Raw genomic sequence first — 16,930 nt, 5'->3', positions numbered from 1 at the left:
CTTTGAAACTTTTAGAATAGGTTACAGCAGGATTTTATAGCTGTGATGGCACATCTGCTGGTTACAACAGCCTCTTTCAAAGTCACACTGGCCCCTCAGGACCCTCTTTATTACAAACCGATAAAGGTCATTTTACTTTCTGTGCAACATCAATTAATGATTAATAATCCATTATTAAGCTCAACAATTCCTTATTAACTGAACAGCAAATGTAAACTGTCTTGATTTTACAAATATAATGCAAAAAAGTTGAGTCATGAATGGACAAATGTAACTCAAGCCTTGAGTCAGTAATGCATAAATCTAACCCGGACAGTGAGTCAGTAATTCATAAATGTAACACAAACACAGAGTCACTAATTCACAAATGTAACATGAACACTGAGTCACTCATTAACAAATGTAACATGAACACAGAGTCACTAATTCACAAATGTAACATGAACACAGAGTCACTAATTCACAAATGTAACATGAACACAGAGTCACTAATTCACAAATGTAACACAAACACAGAGTCACTAATTCACAAATGTGACATGAACACAGAGTTACTAATTCACAAATGTAACATGAACACTGAGTCACTAATTCACAAATGTAACATGAACACAAAGTCAGTAATTCACAAATGTAACATGAATACAGAGTCAGTAATTCACAAATGTAACATGAACACTGGGTTACTAATTCACAAATGTAACATGAACACTGAGTCAGTAATTCACAAATGTAGCATGAACACTGAGTCAGTAATTCACAAATGTAACATGAACACTGAGTCACAAATTCACAAATGTAACACAAACACAGTCAGTAATTCACAAATGTAACACGAACACAGAGTCACTAATTCACAAATGTAACATGAACACAAAGTCAGTAATTCACAAATGTAATATGAACACTGGGTCACTAATTGTAATATGAACACTGGGTTACTAATTCACAAATGTAACATGAACACTGAGTCAGTAATTCACAAATGTAACATGAACACAGAGTCACTAATTCACAAATGTAACATGAACACTAGGTTACTAATTCACAAATGTAACATGAACACTGAGTCACTAATTCACAAATGTAACATGAACACTGGGTTGCTAATTGTAATATGAACACTGGGTTACTAATTCACAAATGTAACATGAACACTGGGTTACTAATTCACAAATGTAACATGAACACTGAGTCACTAATTCACAAATGTAACACAAACACAGAGTCACTAATTCACAAATGTGACATGAACACAAAGTCACTAATTCACAAATGTAACATGAACACAGAGTCAGTAATTCACAAATGTAACACGAACAGAGTCACTAATTCACAAATGTAACACGAACACAAAGTCAGTAATTCACAAATGTAACATGAATACAGAGTCAGTAATTCACAAATGTAACATGAACACTGGGTTACTAATTCACAAATGTAACATGAACACTGAGTCAGTAATTCACAAATGTAGCATGAACACTGAGTCAGTAATTCACAAGTGTAACATGAACACAGAGTCAGTAATTCACAAATGTAACATGAACACTGAGTCAGTAATTCACAAATGTAACATGAACACAGAGTCACTAATTCACAAATGTAACATGAACACTAGGTTACTAATTCACAAATGTAACATGAACACTGAGTCACTAATTCACAAATGTAACATAAACACTGGGTTACTAATTGTAATCTGAACACTGGGGTACTAATTCACAAATGTAACATGAACACTGGGTTACTAATTCACAAATGTAACATGAACACTGAGTCACTAATTCACAAATGTAACACAAACACAGAGTCACTAATTCACAAATGTGACATGAACACAGAGTCACTAATTCACAAATGTAACATGAACACAGAGTCAATAATTCACAAATGTAACACGAACAGAGTCACTAATTCACAAATGTAACACGAACACAAAGTCAGTAATTCACAAATGTAACATGAATACAGAGTCAGTAATTCACAAATGTAACATGAACACTGGCTTACTAATTCACAAATGTAACATGAACACTGAGTCAGTAATTCACAAATGTAGCATGAACACTGAGTCAGTAATTCACAAATGTAACATGAACACAGAGTCAGTAATTCACAAATGTAATATGAACGCTGGGTTACTAATACACAAATGTAACATGAACACTGGGTTACTAATTCACAAATGTAACATGAACACTGAGTCAGTAATTCACAAATGTAACATGAACACTGAGTCACGAATTCACAAATGTAACATGAACACAACGTCACTAATACACAAATGTAACATGAACACTGGGTTACTAATTCACAAATGTAACATGAACACAGAGTCTGTAATTCACAAATGTAATCTGAACACTGGGTTATTAATTCACAAATGTAACATGAACACAGAGTCAGTAATTCACAAATGTAACATGAACACAGAGTCAGTAATTCACAAATGTAATATGAACACTGGGTTACTAATTCACAAATGTAACATGAACACTGGGTCACGAATTCACAAATGTAACATGAACACTGTCACTAATTCACAAATGTAACATGAATACAGAGTCAGTAATTCACAAATGTAACACGAACACGGAGTCACTAATTCACATATGTAACACAAACACAAAGTCAGTAATTCACAAATGTAATATGAACACTGGGTTACTAATTCACAAATGTAACATGAACACTGAGTCATGAATTCACAAATGTAACATGAACACTGAGTCAGTAATTCACAAATGTAACATGAACACTGAGTCAGTAATTCATAAATGTAACATGAACACAGTCAGTAATTCACAAATGTAACATGAACACTGAGTCAGTAATTCACAAATGTAACATGAACACAGAGTCAGTAATTCACAAATGTAACATGAACACAGAGTCAGTAATTCACAAATGTAACATGAACACTGAGTCAGTAATTCATAAATGTAACATGAACACAGAGTCAGTAACTCACAAATGTAACATGAACACTGAGTCAGTAATTCACAAATGTAACATGGACACAGAGTCAGTAATTCACAAATGTAACATGAACACTGAGTCAGTAATTCACAAATGTAACACGAACACAGAGTCAGTAATTCACAAATGTAACATGAACACTGAGTCAGTAATTCACAAATGTAACATGAACACAGAGTCAGTAATTCACAAATGTAACATGAACACTGAGTCAGTAATTCACAAATGTAACATGAACACAGAGTCAGTAATTCACAAATGTAACACGAACACAGAGTCAGTAATTCACAAATGTAACATGAACACAGAGTCAGTAATTCACAAATGTAACACGAACACAGAGTCAGTAATTCACAAATGTAACATGAACACAGAGTCAGTAATTCACAAATGTAACATGAACACAGAGTCAGTAATTCACAAATGTAACATGAACACTGGGCTTAGAGAGCCAAGATCTTAAATAAATCCCCTGCTTTTAACTTCAAAAAGGAAGAGGATGTGCCTGATAAAACTTTGTAACTCCATGTCACAAGTAGTCCAACAGCTGTCCCAGTCTGTGTGAGAACCTATTCACATTGTTTTTGCCATGGAGAGAGGACGGAATGGGGAAAAATGAAAAACAAAAAATCAGCAAAATGATAAATGAACCGCAGTGTCAAGGAGAAAAATACAAATGATGCTGTGAGTTAAGACTGCTTCTTTCCTCCCACTATGCACGGTCTTCCTGACACCACTGCACAAGAAGTAACCCCTCACTCACACACACACACACACACACACACACACACACACACACACACACACACACACACACACACACACACACACACACACACACACACACACACACACACACACACACACAAGGTGTGACAGACAGACACATGGAGTGTCTGCAGGACTATGTCTAGAAAATAGTCTGTGTCTGTGTGTCACTTTAAATGGAAAAGACCTGCTGCTCTCTCTCAGAAGCGAGAGCAGACTTACTCGTACATCAGACAGTAAGCAGGAATCCACATATGAATTTCTGTGATGTACGTCACAAAAGTCTAAAATAAACTGTTTTAAGACTTTTTAAATTTTGCTAGTGACAGAATATACAAATAATGAATGTTTATGAGTGCAATAGTAAGAATATTTCATGAGGTGAAAGATGGAATGTTCCATTCAATTGAACAAATGAAAAAAATTCATTATTTGTTTTATATAACGCCTAAAATAGATCCTTGTCATTTGATATTGATGGAATTTTTCACTGAATGGAACATTCCATCTTTCACCGAATGAACTATTCTTTCCATTGAACGAATGAAAAAAGTCATTATTTGTTTAATATAAGGCCTAAAATAGATCCTTGTCATTTGATATTTTGTTAAATTATAAACAAGAGTAAAGGGACTTGCATTTTGGTGGGCGTCACTGGTCCTTTGAGGTCAACAGGTTCCAAACAGTCCAACACAAACTTTACATATAGCCAGGGGTAGGCAACCTGTTCCAGAAAGAGCCATGAGGGTGCAGGTTTTCTTTGCAGCCACTGACTCCACCAGGTGATTTCATTGATTAACAGTTAATCAGGTGTTAGTTTTGGGGATGAAAATTTACAGGGTGATTCCATAATTTTTTCCTCAGAATTGAGTGATTCCATATTTTTTCCTCTGCTTGGTCTAAAAAAGTAACCATTACTGACTGCCACAATCTTTTTTCTTGATTTCTTATAGTGTTTCTTAAAGCCAGAAAGTTGCCATTTGAAATGACTTTAGTTTTGTGTCATGTCTGTGATCTGCTTTTTTTTCTACAAAATTAAACAACTGAATGATTCCATAATTTTTGCCAGGGGTTGTAGTACTATAATGAAAGGCATTAGATGGCTGATGCATATCAACATGTTCAGTGCATGCTTCACGCACCACTGTATAAATGTACAGGTAAATACACATATGTCTGCAATGGTGTTTGGACTATGTGTGACTTCATTATGAAGTCATTTAAGCCAGTCAATCACAAATATCTTGCTGATTAGTATTCTTTAGCTCATCCATCTTGTCTTCTTGGTTGGTGAGATATATAAAAAAAGGTATTTTTCAGACCATGTTTTCCTTGACCTTGACCTTTGACCAAACTACTCCTAAATCTAATCACCTCTCGATATCTATCCAAGTACTATTCCCACCAAGTTTGAAAAAAATCCGTCCAACTACTTTTGAATTACCTTGTCCACATGCAGACACACATGCTAGTGAAAACAATAACCTGCTTTGCTGCTTCACCAGCCCACGTGGTAATTAGACCATAATTATAATGGGCCTACAATTCTCCATATTTGACTATTTTTATATGACACAGTATGAATAAATTGTTAGGTAACTCATAGCACGTCAATCACTGTTGCATACCCAGTGACTAACTGATCTGGAAAAGCACCAGTTCACAAAACTGCACTTTTTATATTCTTACTGATGCAGTTATTATACCATATTGTATCCCAGCATGCTTAGCATGTACAATTAGGTTGGCATGGCCCCCTGCCCTGGTTGCTGTCTGTGTGGATGTCCGGAAAAAGCTGTTGAGCGGCATGTCCGACATGGAGAATATATATATAGTCTGAAGCAGCATCACTCCCCGAAGGTACAGCTTCAATTAAATGAAGTGCAGGTTTCTTTGGTGGTGAACGGGGAGTCACTTTCCACATTCTTAAGCTGCTCGTTAAGAAGTAGCATCCCCATGTGCTTCAGGCAAACATTCTGTCTGGAACATTCAAGAAAGAGGATTTGCTCATCCCAAGAATTCCTGTAATACCATCTGACCTCTCATTTCATTTCAAACATAGACAGTTCCTGATATGTCTGTGCTTTGCAATGTCAATCAATGATGGCCGAGGGCAGTCAGTAGAAACACCTGGCTTGAACTTGGAATCAACATGTTTTTTTCAACTGTGTGTTGGTTGTTGGGAAATGAAAAAAATATCTCCACATTTATACATCAAACTGAAGACACAAGAAAGTTGTATCTAAAGAAGCATTTCCTTTGTAAATTATTTTTTTTTTTAAATCTCATTGTCATAAATTGCACTTGTTGTATGAAAAAAGCATTTCCTTTGTAATTTTTTAAAGTCTCATTGTCATAAATTGTACTGGTGTACATACACTGAAAAAAAACAAAACATCAGTGCACTTCATGCAAAATACTTATTTACATTGGGCTAATGGAAAATTGTGGTTTTCAGTTTAAATCTGCTGGAATCACTTTACAAAATCATAAATATACATAGTGAAAAACTAAAAAAATAGCTGTAACAAATTACATCATTTTTTTAAGGTGATCCAAAGTATCATTTTTTTAAGTGTACACTGAACCAAGAATGTTGTATGAAAAGAAGCATTTCCTTTGTAATTTTTTTAAAAGTCTCATTGTCATAAATTGTACTAATGTACATACATTGATCTAAGAATGTTGTATAGAAATAGGCATTTCCTTTGTAATTTTTTAAAGTCTCATTGTCATAAATTGTACTAATGTACATACATGGATCTAAGAATGTTGTATGGAAAGAAGCATTTCCTTTGTAATTTTTTTTTTTTTAAGTTTCATTGTCATAAATTGTACTGGTGTACATACACTGAAAAAAGCAAAACATCAGTGCACTTCATTCAAAATACTTATTTACATTGGTCTAATGGAAAATTGTGGTTTTCAGTTTAAATCTGCTGGATCACTTTACGAAATCATAAATATACATAGTGAAAAACTAAAAAAATTAGCTGTAACAAATTACATCATTTTTTTAAGGTGATCCAAAGTATCATTTTTTTAAGTGTACACTGAACCAAGAATGTTGTATGAAAAGAAGCATTTCCTTTGTAATTTCTTTAAAAGTCTCATTGTCATAAATTGTACTAATGTACATACATGGATCTAAGAATGTTGTATGGAAAGAAGCATTTCCTTTGTAATTTTTTTTTTAAGTTTCATTGTCATAAATTGTACTGCTGATCTAAGAATGTTGCATGAAAAGAAGCATTTCCTTTGTAATTTTTTTTTTAAAGTTTCATTGTCATATATAAATTGTACTGGTGTACATACATTGATCTAATAACTCAGCCACATGGGGTGTGCAGCCAGTACATTCTGAGTGCCGGTCCCAAGCCCGGATAAATGAGGAGGGTTGCGTCAGGAAGGGCATCCGGCATAAAACAAGCCAACCCAACTATGCAGACTACCCTGATCTCTAGTAATACTGTGAGAAATCTTGAGTTATTTTTGATCAGGATATGTCATTCAAAGCGCATATTAAACAAATATGTAGGACTGCCTTTTTGCATTTACGCAATATCTCTAAAATCAGAAAGGTCTTGTCTCAGAGTGATGCTGAAAAACTAATTCATGCATTTATTTCCTCTAGGCTGGACTATTGTAATTCATTATTATCAGGTTGTCCTAAAAGTTCCCTAAAAAGCCTTCAGTTGGTTCAGAATGCTGCAGCTAGAGTACTGACGGGGACTAGCAGGAGAGAGCATATCTCACCCGTGTTGGCCTCCCTTCATTGGCTTCCTGTTAATGCTAGAATAGAATTTAAAATTCTTCTTCTTACTTATAAGGTTTTGAATAATCAGGTCCCATCTTATCTTAGGGACCTCGTAGTACCATATTACCCCATTAGAGCGCTTCGCTCTCAGACTGCGGGCTTACTTGTAGTTCCTAGGGTTTGTAAGAGTAGAATGGGAGGCAGAGCCTTCAGCTTTCAGGCTCCTCTCCTGTGGAACCAGCTCCCAATTCAGATCAGGGAGACAGATACCCTCTCTACTTTTAAGATTAGGCTTAAAACTTTCCTTTTCGCTAAGGCTTATAGTTAGGGCTGGATCGGGTGACCCTGGACCATCCCTTGGTTATGTTGCTTTAGACGTAGACTGTGTTTCATAATTATTGTATGGCCTTGCCTTGCAATGTGGAGCGCCTTGGGGCAACTGTTTGTTGTGATTTGGCGCTATACAAGAAAAAAGTTGATTGATTGACTCAGAATCGATTTCCCATACCGGATCGGTCGCGGCCCGGGTTAACAACGTCCGCCACCGGTGCTATTGCCCAACAGGGTGCCGGTGGAAATTGGGCTACTGCTGGACGAAGACGACGAAGAAGAGGAGGAAAACGTTGCCACGAACAGCGGGAGAAGAAGAAAACTAGAAGGGTGGAAATGAGAGTGGGGACTTTGAATGTTGGCAGTATGACTGGTAAAGGGAGAGAGCTGGCTGATATGATGGAGAGGAGAAAGGTAGACATATTGTGTGTGCAAGAGACCAAGTGGAAGGGAAGTAAGAGCAGGAGCATCGGCGGTGGGTACAAGTTGTTGTACCATGGTGAGGACAGGAAGAGAAATGGTGTTGGGGTCATTTTAAAGGAAGAGTATGTTAAAAGTGTGTTGGAGGTTAAGCGAGTGTCTGACAGGGTGATGAGTGCAAAGTTGGAAATTGAAGGGGTGATGATGAATATCATCAGTGCATATGCCCCACAGGTAGGTTGTGAGATGAAGGAGAAAGAAGATTTCTGGAGTGTGTTAGATGAGGTGGTGGAGAGTGTGCCCAAGCATGAAAGAGTGGTGATAGGAGCAGACTTCAATGGGCATGTTGGTGAAGGGAACAGAGGTGATGAGGAAGTAATGGGCAGATATGGTATCAAGGATAGGAATGGGGAAGGACAGATGGTAGTTGATTTTGCAAAAAGGATGGAAATGGCTGTGGTGAATACCTACTTTAAGAAAAGGGAGGAGCACAGGGTAACATATAAGAGTGGAGGAAGGTGCACACAGGTGGACTACATTCTTTATAGGAGATGCAAGCTAAAATAAATCACAGACTGTAAGGTGGTAGCAGGAGAGAGTGTCACTAGACAGCATAGGATGGTTGTTTGTAGGATGACTTTAGAGGTAAAGAAGAAGAGAGTGAGAGCTCAACAAAGGATCAGATGGTGGAAGCTGAAGGAGGAAGACTGTTGTGTGAAATTTAGCGAGCAGGTGAGAGAAGCACTAGTTGGAGGGGAAGCAATTTTGGACAACTGGAAAAGTATTGCAGATGTGGTGAGGGAGACAGCTAGGGCAGTACTGGGTATGACATCTGGACAGTGGAAGGAAGACAAGGAGACTTGGTGGTGGAATGAAGAGGTCCAGGAAAGCATAAGGAGAAAGAGGTTGGCAAAAAAGTTTTGGGATAGTCAGAGAGATGAAGAAAGTAGACAGGAGTACAAGGAGATGCGGCGTAAGGCGAGAAGAGAAGTGGCAAAAGCAAAGGAAAAGGCATATTGCGAGCTGTACAAGAAGTTGAATAGTAAGGAAGGAGAAAAGGACTTGTACCGATTGGCCAGACAAAGGGACAAAGCTGGAAAGGATGTGCAGCAGGTTAGGGTGGTAAAAGATGCACATGGTAATGTGCTGACAAGTGAGGAGTGTGTGCTGAGAAGGTGGAGGGAATATTTTGAAGAGTTGATGAATAAAGAAAATGGGCGAGAGAAAAGGCTGGATGATATGGTGAGAGTAAATCAGGAAGTAAAAGAGATTAGCAAGGAAGAAGTGAGGCTGCTATGAAGAGGATGAAGAGTAGAAAGGCAGTTGGTCCAGATGACATTCCAATGGAGGCATGGAAATGTCTAGGAGAGATGGCAGTAGAGTTTCTAACCAGATTGTTTAATAAAATCTTGGAAAGTGAGAGGATGCCTGAGGAGTGGAGACGAAGTGTGCTGGTTCCTATTTTCAAGAACAAGCGTGATGTGCAGAGCTGCAGTAACTACAGAGGCATAAAGCTGATCAGCCACAGCATGAAGTTATGGGAAAGAGTAGTAGAAGCTAGGCTTAGAAAACAGGTGAAGATCTGTGAGCAGCAATATGGTTTCATGCCGAGAAAGAGCACTACAGATGCAATGTTTGCTCTGAGAATACTGTTGGAAAAGTACAGAGAAGGACAGAAAGAGTTACATTGTGTGTTTGTGGACTTAGAAAAAGCTTATGATAGGGTGCCAAGAGAAGAGTTGTGGCATTGTATGAGGAAGTCTGGAGTGGCAGAGAAGTATGTTAGGGTAGTGCAGGACATGTACAAGAATAGTGTGACAGTGGTGAGATGCGCAGTCGGAATGACACACTCATTCAAGGTGGAGGTGGGATTACACCAAGGATCAGCTCTGAGTCCTTTCTTGTTTGCAGTGGTGATGGACAGGTTGACAGATGAGATCAGACAGGAGTCCCCATGGACTATGATGTTTGCAGATGACATTGTGATCTGTAGTGAGAGTAGAGAGCAAGTTGAGTCTAGTCTGCAGAAGTGGAGATATGCTTTGGAGAGAAGGGGAATGAAAGTCAGTAGAAGCAAGACTGAGTATATGTGTGTGAATGAGAGGGAGCCCAGTGGAATAGTGCAGTAACAAGGAGTAGAAGTGGTGAAAGTAGATGAGTTTAAATATTTGGGGTCAACTGTTCAAAGTAATGGAGAGTGTGGTAGAGAGGTGAAGAAGAGAGTGCAGGCAGGGTGGAGTGGGTGGAGAAAGGTGGCAGGAGTGATTTGTGACCAAAGAATATCAGCAAGAGTGAAGGGGAAAGTTTACAAAACAGTAGTGAGGCCAGCTATGTTGTATGGTTTAGAGACAGTGGCACTAACAAAAAGACAGGAGGCAGAGCTGGAGGTGGCAGAGCTGAAGATGTTGAGATTCTCTTTGGGAGTGACAAGAATGGACAAGATTAGGAATGAACATATCAGAGGGACAGCTCAGGTGGGACGGTTTGGAGACAAAGTCAGAGAGGCGAGATTGAGATGGTTTGGACATGTGCAGAGGAGGGACCCAGGGTATATAGGGAGAAGGATGCTGAGGATGGAGCCACCACCAGGAGGAGAAGAGGGAGACCAAAGAGGATGTTCATGGATGTGCTGAGAGAGGACATGCAGGTGGTTGGTGTGACAGAGGAAGATACAGAGGACAGGGTGAGATAGAAACGATTGATCTGCTGTGGCGACCCCTAACGGGAACAGCCGAAAGACAAAGAAGAAGAAGACATACATTGATCTAATAATGTTGTATGGAAAGAAGCATTTCCTTTGTATTTTTTTTAAGTTTCATTGTCATAAATTGTACTGGTGTACATACATTAATATAAGAATGTATATGAAAAGAAGCATTTCCTTTGTAATTTTTTTACAAAAAGTCTGTCATAAATTGTACTGGTGTACATACATTGATCTAAGAATGTTGTATGAAAAGAAGCATTTCCTTTGTAATTTTTAAAAAAAGTCTCATTGTCACAAACTGTACTAATGTACATACTTTGATCTAAGAATGTTGTATGGAAAGAAGCATTTCCTTTGTATTTTTTTTCATCCCATTATCATAAATTATGTTGGTGTACATACAATAATATGTTTAAAAGTACTTAAAAAATATTAGTTTTGTTTGCAGTTACTGAAATACTGTATTTAATTAATGTAGTTATATCGAGCAGTCCCACATAACTTACTGTTTAAATGGGAAGCAGAAATTACAACTAACTGTAACAACTTCTTTCTTAATTTTTTACAACTTCTTTAAAATTAATTTAAAAAGTCATTACACATAATTGTATATTCTGTTTTCAATTAAAACAGCAAATTTATTTGGGACTAGTTGACATAACTAGATTAAATAAATAGCATTTAATTCCTTAGAGCGCAGAGTCCAAAACACGTAGTGATCAAACCTCAACATTTTTAACTGTACAACAACAACAACAAAAAAAGCACATAGGAATGTGAGAGAAATGTAGGTAGATTTTGTGTTGAAATGACAAGGTAATAAGAATAATGACTTTAAGTGCGCTTGTCACTGTTATAGAAACATAAAAGTGTCATATAATATGTCGAAGCAATGCAGTTTCACAAATCAAAGTCTAAGTGGATGTAAATGTTCATTTCCTCCATTTCTCTGATCCTAACTGCCATTGCATTTTGGCCATGTCATCGTGCCCTACTATAATGCTAAGCGCTCGCTCGCTTAAGATGGCCATCATCAGAGCAGAATGAACCTGTCAGTGACAGTAATAAAGAGCTCCATCTGTGCCTGGCAGCCAGAGGCAAATGAACCAATTAAGGTCTGCTGAAGTCGCCTCTTTCACCTATTGCCAATGGCTGCTGTCATCTCCATCATGATGAAAAGTGGAGAATGCAAGGGTAATTAAACACCAGCAGGGGTCACGGGGCAAACCCAATAACTCTGGGTAACAAGGCTGCGAGTCACATCAGGTTTACACAACTCAGAATGTGCAAACAGTAAAAAGGGCAACTGCACATTTCGGAAACTGACCCTGTGGAGAGACAAAGTGCAAAAAGCCTCTCAGAAATATTGAATGGACATAGATATTCTAAGTAACCACACTGTAAAACTCAATGAGTTAGTTGAACTCAAACCATCTGAGGAAACCGACTGCCTTAAACCATTTGAGTTTGCCAACTTAAATACATTTTTTTTCAAAAATTTAATTGTTAAAGTTTTAGTAACTTATCAATTTATAGTTAATTAAACTTATGTAAATCTAGTTTATGTTTTTCAATTAAAAAGTGACAAATAAATGTCTCCCTAAAAATTTGCATTACATTTTGGATTAGATTTTTGATGCATTCTTTGTTTTTGTTGACTCTGCGTTGTGTTGTTATGTCTCTGCTCATTTGCTCCCCTCGGGATGCGAACTCACAATCTCTGGCATGGACGTCGAACTCTCTAAACAGAAGGTTAAAACCCAGGGCTCTGGCCTTGTTACCAGAGAATTCTTTTGAGCTGTTGGGAGTGAGGTTTACTAACTACATATCCACAGTGCCACCTGCATTCCTCCGTTACATAAACTCAATTAAAATGAGTGAATGGAATGCACTGGAAATATATCACCAACATTTAAATGCCCCAAAACTTTAAATGCACATAATGGAACTGAGTTGTTATGACAACAAGTCATTTGTGAGTTAGTTTAATTAATGGAAATGAGTATAAATTTTTTCAAAGTTTGAGTTACATTAACTTAATTATTGTATTTTTGTAATTCTGCCTACACAATACTTACATATGCCTTTCAGCGTTAATTCAAGTGGTTTAACAAAAATATTGAATTGATCATCAATTAATTACAGCCATTCTTCTCCACAGTCCCTCCATTTTCAGATCCCACAAGTAATTGTACACACTAAATATAAGCATTACTGATAAGACAAATAATCACTTTTACAACCAGTTTCCTTAAGACAAGTCAGGGGATGGCTACATGAACATACATACATACATGAACATTTCTAAATTACTCAGTATGTCTTGGACTGAATTTGTATCAATAATTAAGAAATATAAATCCACACTACACTATATTATACTGTACAAAAATAGATTATTCTATGCTAATATAGTTCTTAAAAGCTTGAGTGACTGTGCGAGATAGAAATAAGTGAGGGAAGCCATCAAGGTACCTATATCAACTCTGAAATACTATGTCTTATTGACTTTTTGGCATAGTAACACTGTCAAAAATGATTACTCACATTGCACTTATTTTTAACAATTTTTTGTGGCCTCTGAAAAAGGAACTGTGTATAAAATATTTAGAAATTGTAAATGACTAATATGATATGTTTGACAAACCCCTTGAATTAAAGGTAAAACTCTACACTACAAGCATATCTTGATTGTTTTGTTTCAACCCCATATGGTGTACAAAGGGAAAATTTGAGATATTTTTGGACTGAGATAAACGGTTCTGCTTAGGAGACATGTATAGTGCCATCTGTTGGCGAAAGGATGCTTGTGCAACAGTATAGTGTGTGAATATGCAGTGAACTCAAAATATACTGTTATCTTGGAGCACATTCTGCCCATTTAGTGGTGACTATAAAAGAACAAAGTATCTAATTTCTGGCTTCAGACCTGTCAAACTGTATTTATTCCAGATTTTTGTTTCGGATTGCCACATCAGATCTGATATGTAAACTTGGCACAGGGTTGTTTTTTTTTTTTTTTAACTCAGAGGCTCTCTCTGACTTTACTCTGTATTACATGGAGAATGAATGGTCTTGAACTGGGAACCTTTCTTTGGAAGCAAATGCAGTACCCTACCACCACCCTGACCCACTGCCCAAGCCAAGAATATATAGTGCATCTGGAAAGTATTCACAGTGCTTCACTTTTTCTACATTTTGTTATGTTACAGCCTTATTCCAACATGGATGAAATTCATTTTTTCCCTCAAAATTTGATACACAATACCCCATAATGACAATGTGAAAAAGTTTTTTTTTTTTTTTTTTTTAGATTTTTGCTAATTTATTAAAAATGGAAAAAAAAAAACCCCTAAGAAATCACATGTACAGGGTGTCCCAAAAAAGTGCCACAAAGCCATCTGACAACTGGCTAATCTGAATTCTGTTTTTTCTTTTTTTTTCAGACATCAGGATATATGTGAGGAATTTCTTCTGTTTGAAACTGATCCAATGAGGATGTCGCTTGCAATTGATCAAAAAAGGAAACTGGTGGAATTCTACTTTGAGACCATATCAAATGCAAATTCAATGAAAATATCAAAGTCATTTTGCAGTTTGAAAAGCTTCAGAGACAATATTGAGGATTGTAAAGAAGTTTCAAACTGCTAGAACTGTTCACAATGTTAACAAAGGGAGATCTGACAGAAGCAGAGGAGTGATGCACATATTGAGGACATCTTGTGAATGCCAAAACTCTTAGAAACTGAGGTGAAATTAGAAATGAACACCAGAGATAAAATTCCCAGAGATATGCTTTGAGATGACATGTGACAGATATCAGTATCCAAAAGTGCATAGATTTTCTATGTCTTTGTTTTTGTGGCACTTATTTTGGGACGCCCACATAAGTATTCACAACCTTTGCCATGAAGGTCAAAAAATTGAGCTCAGGTGCATCCTGTTTCCACTGATTATCCTTGAGTCCACCTCGGGTAAATTCAGTTGACTGGACATGATTTGGAAAGGCACACACGTTCTGGATCAAATGCAAAATAAACTCCATTTTTAAAACACATTATCCACCTGCTTACCAAATTTTATCAACATATTCACACAACATTTTGAGTTAAATGTTGCTATGTGCCAAAAATTATTTTGAATCTTAGTTACAGAATATTTTCCAGATCACCTCCAGAATGCATTCACTTATTTCCCGGAGTGCTGTCTATCTGGTCACCAAATTCCATTGAGATTTCAATGGAATTCATTACTTTTTTAGTTATCTTGCTAAAAGACAAACAAACAGACAAATGCTGATGAAAACATTACTTCCTTGCTGGAGGTAATTAAAGATTTTTTTAAAAATCCTTTGACCTGCCGTGTGACCAGGAGTCATACTGAAATTTAATGACATTTTTCATGGGCCATGTTGTACGCCTCTACCAGTTTTTGCGTAATCCTTCTGAAAAACAAACAAGTAGGGCTTAAACTATTACATCCTGTGGAGGAGGAAAATATTTAATTTAAACACTTTTATATGTTCCAGGCTTAAATTAACTACATTTTTAACTAGTCTTATTCTCCTTATGCAAAAACTACAAGGTCACTTTTCATGAAAGTTTGTGGAAAACGGTATCCAGTGGAGTGCAGGGTGGTTATTTTTTTGTAGCAGGGTGATCTTAATTGTATAAGTGCATTTCATAGACGAGTGGACTACTGGTCTTTTCTGAGGTCTCCACTCTTGGAGTGCCCTTCCAATACATTATATTATTTTCAGTTACAAAACAAAAGTTTTGTTGTTTTTTGCAGTTTATTACTGCCGGTGGAGTATAAAACAAGCAATGAATGTGAACTCCTACTGCAGTCTTTATTTTGTGGTTAATACCTCCAAATTTGGTGAACATTGGTGGAATTACATTGCTTTTTTGTGTAGTTCCTGATTTTTAATAGGCCAAAGTGTGTGGATTGGGCTGTTGGATGTTTCAGTCAATCATAATATGGCAAATCTGCCCAGAACAGGTTGAAATTAAGCAACTATGAAGACAAGTGAGGGAAGCCACCAAGCTAACCATGACAACTTAAAAGACTGTAGCCTACTAGCTTTGATGGAAAGTGATTAGAGAAACTAACAAGTATTTCCTGGCGCTTTAGTCGTAGCTTTTTGATAGAGTGGCACAAAGCCATTATTTAAAAGAACGTGAAATCTAGACACGAGTTGACCAGGATGAAAGACAAGATATCTTGCGTCATCATTTAGATAGAATCATGTTTTTCATTGATAAACCTGTGATTTTTTAAACCTTATGTGAATTTATACATATTAATAGTAGTCATAATTTGAAGGGGTTTTTTTTATTACATTGAACGGGTTTTAAATTCTAATTTGGAAAAAAAATCTTGTTTTCGTTGTCACGGCAACTGAATGACGCTTCCTTGAAATAAAGGATTATGGGAAATAAGTTTGGTTACTGAAGCGGAGGGAGTTTTGAAATAAAATGTTTTACGCTACACTACCTATATACGTGAGTATAACATGTAAAGCCTGTTTTTATATTCACTAGCTCTTATAACTTTTTTGCTCTTATTATTTACAAAAACGTAAACGTGAATAAAGTGTCCAAAACTAAGGCGGCTAAGATATTAGCAGTGCTAGCTCTGACATGATGCGAATTTTGAAATTCCTGCTCTGCTGCAGTGTAAATCATGATATAACATATTGGCGTTGTTTACAGTTAGATTTAAGATGAGATTGGATCGTACAAATACATACTCTGTGATTAATTTAGTGTGCGTGCACCGCTTCTACCTAGCTTTGGCTAATTAGCAAGTAGCTGGCTAAGAAAGTCTTCTTGCTGGTAATTATGTTCAATAGATCACATGAGGTGCGTCTTGACATACTCATTTTATTACAAGATGGAGAAACGCTATGCAAGAGACGTTGGTTTTGTAATACCAGGTTTGGTTGAACCGTTATGTTCTCCAAA

At 36.9% G+C, this 16,930-nt stretch overlaps 1 protein-coding gene across 2 annotated transcripts in view; it reads left to right on the top strand.

Annotated features, from left to right (window-relative positions):
* The first annotated feature begins 16,396 nt into the window (after window positions 1-16,396).
* Window positions 16,397-16,930, top strand: part of cplane1 (ciliogenesis and planar polarity effector 1) — a 32,807-nt gene continuing 32,273 nt past the window's right edge. For both annotated transcript variants that reach the window (XM_034192034.1, XM_034192032.1), the window contains exon 1: window positions 16,397-16,468. The gene's annotated coding sequence lies outside the window, so the exon portion shown is untranslated. The remainder of the gene's footprint in view (window positions 16,469-16,930) is intronic.

Source organism: Thalassophryne amazonica, chromosome 17, assembly GCF_902500255.1.
Source record: "Thalassophryne amazonica chromosome 17, fThaAma1.1, whole genome shotgun sequence".
Lineage (NCBI taxonomy): Eukaryota > Metazoa > Chordata > Actinopteri > Batrachoidiformes > Batrachoididae > Thalassophryne > Thalassophryne amazonica.
This window is presented reverse-complemented; position numbering and strand designations above follow the sequence as displayed.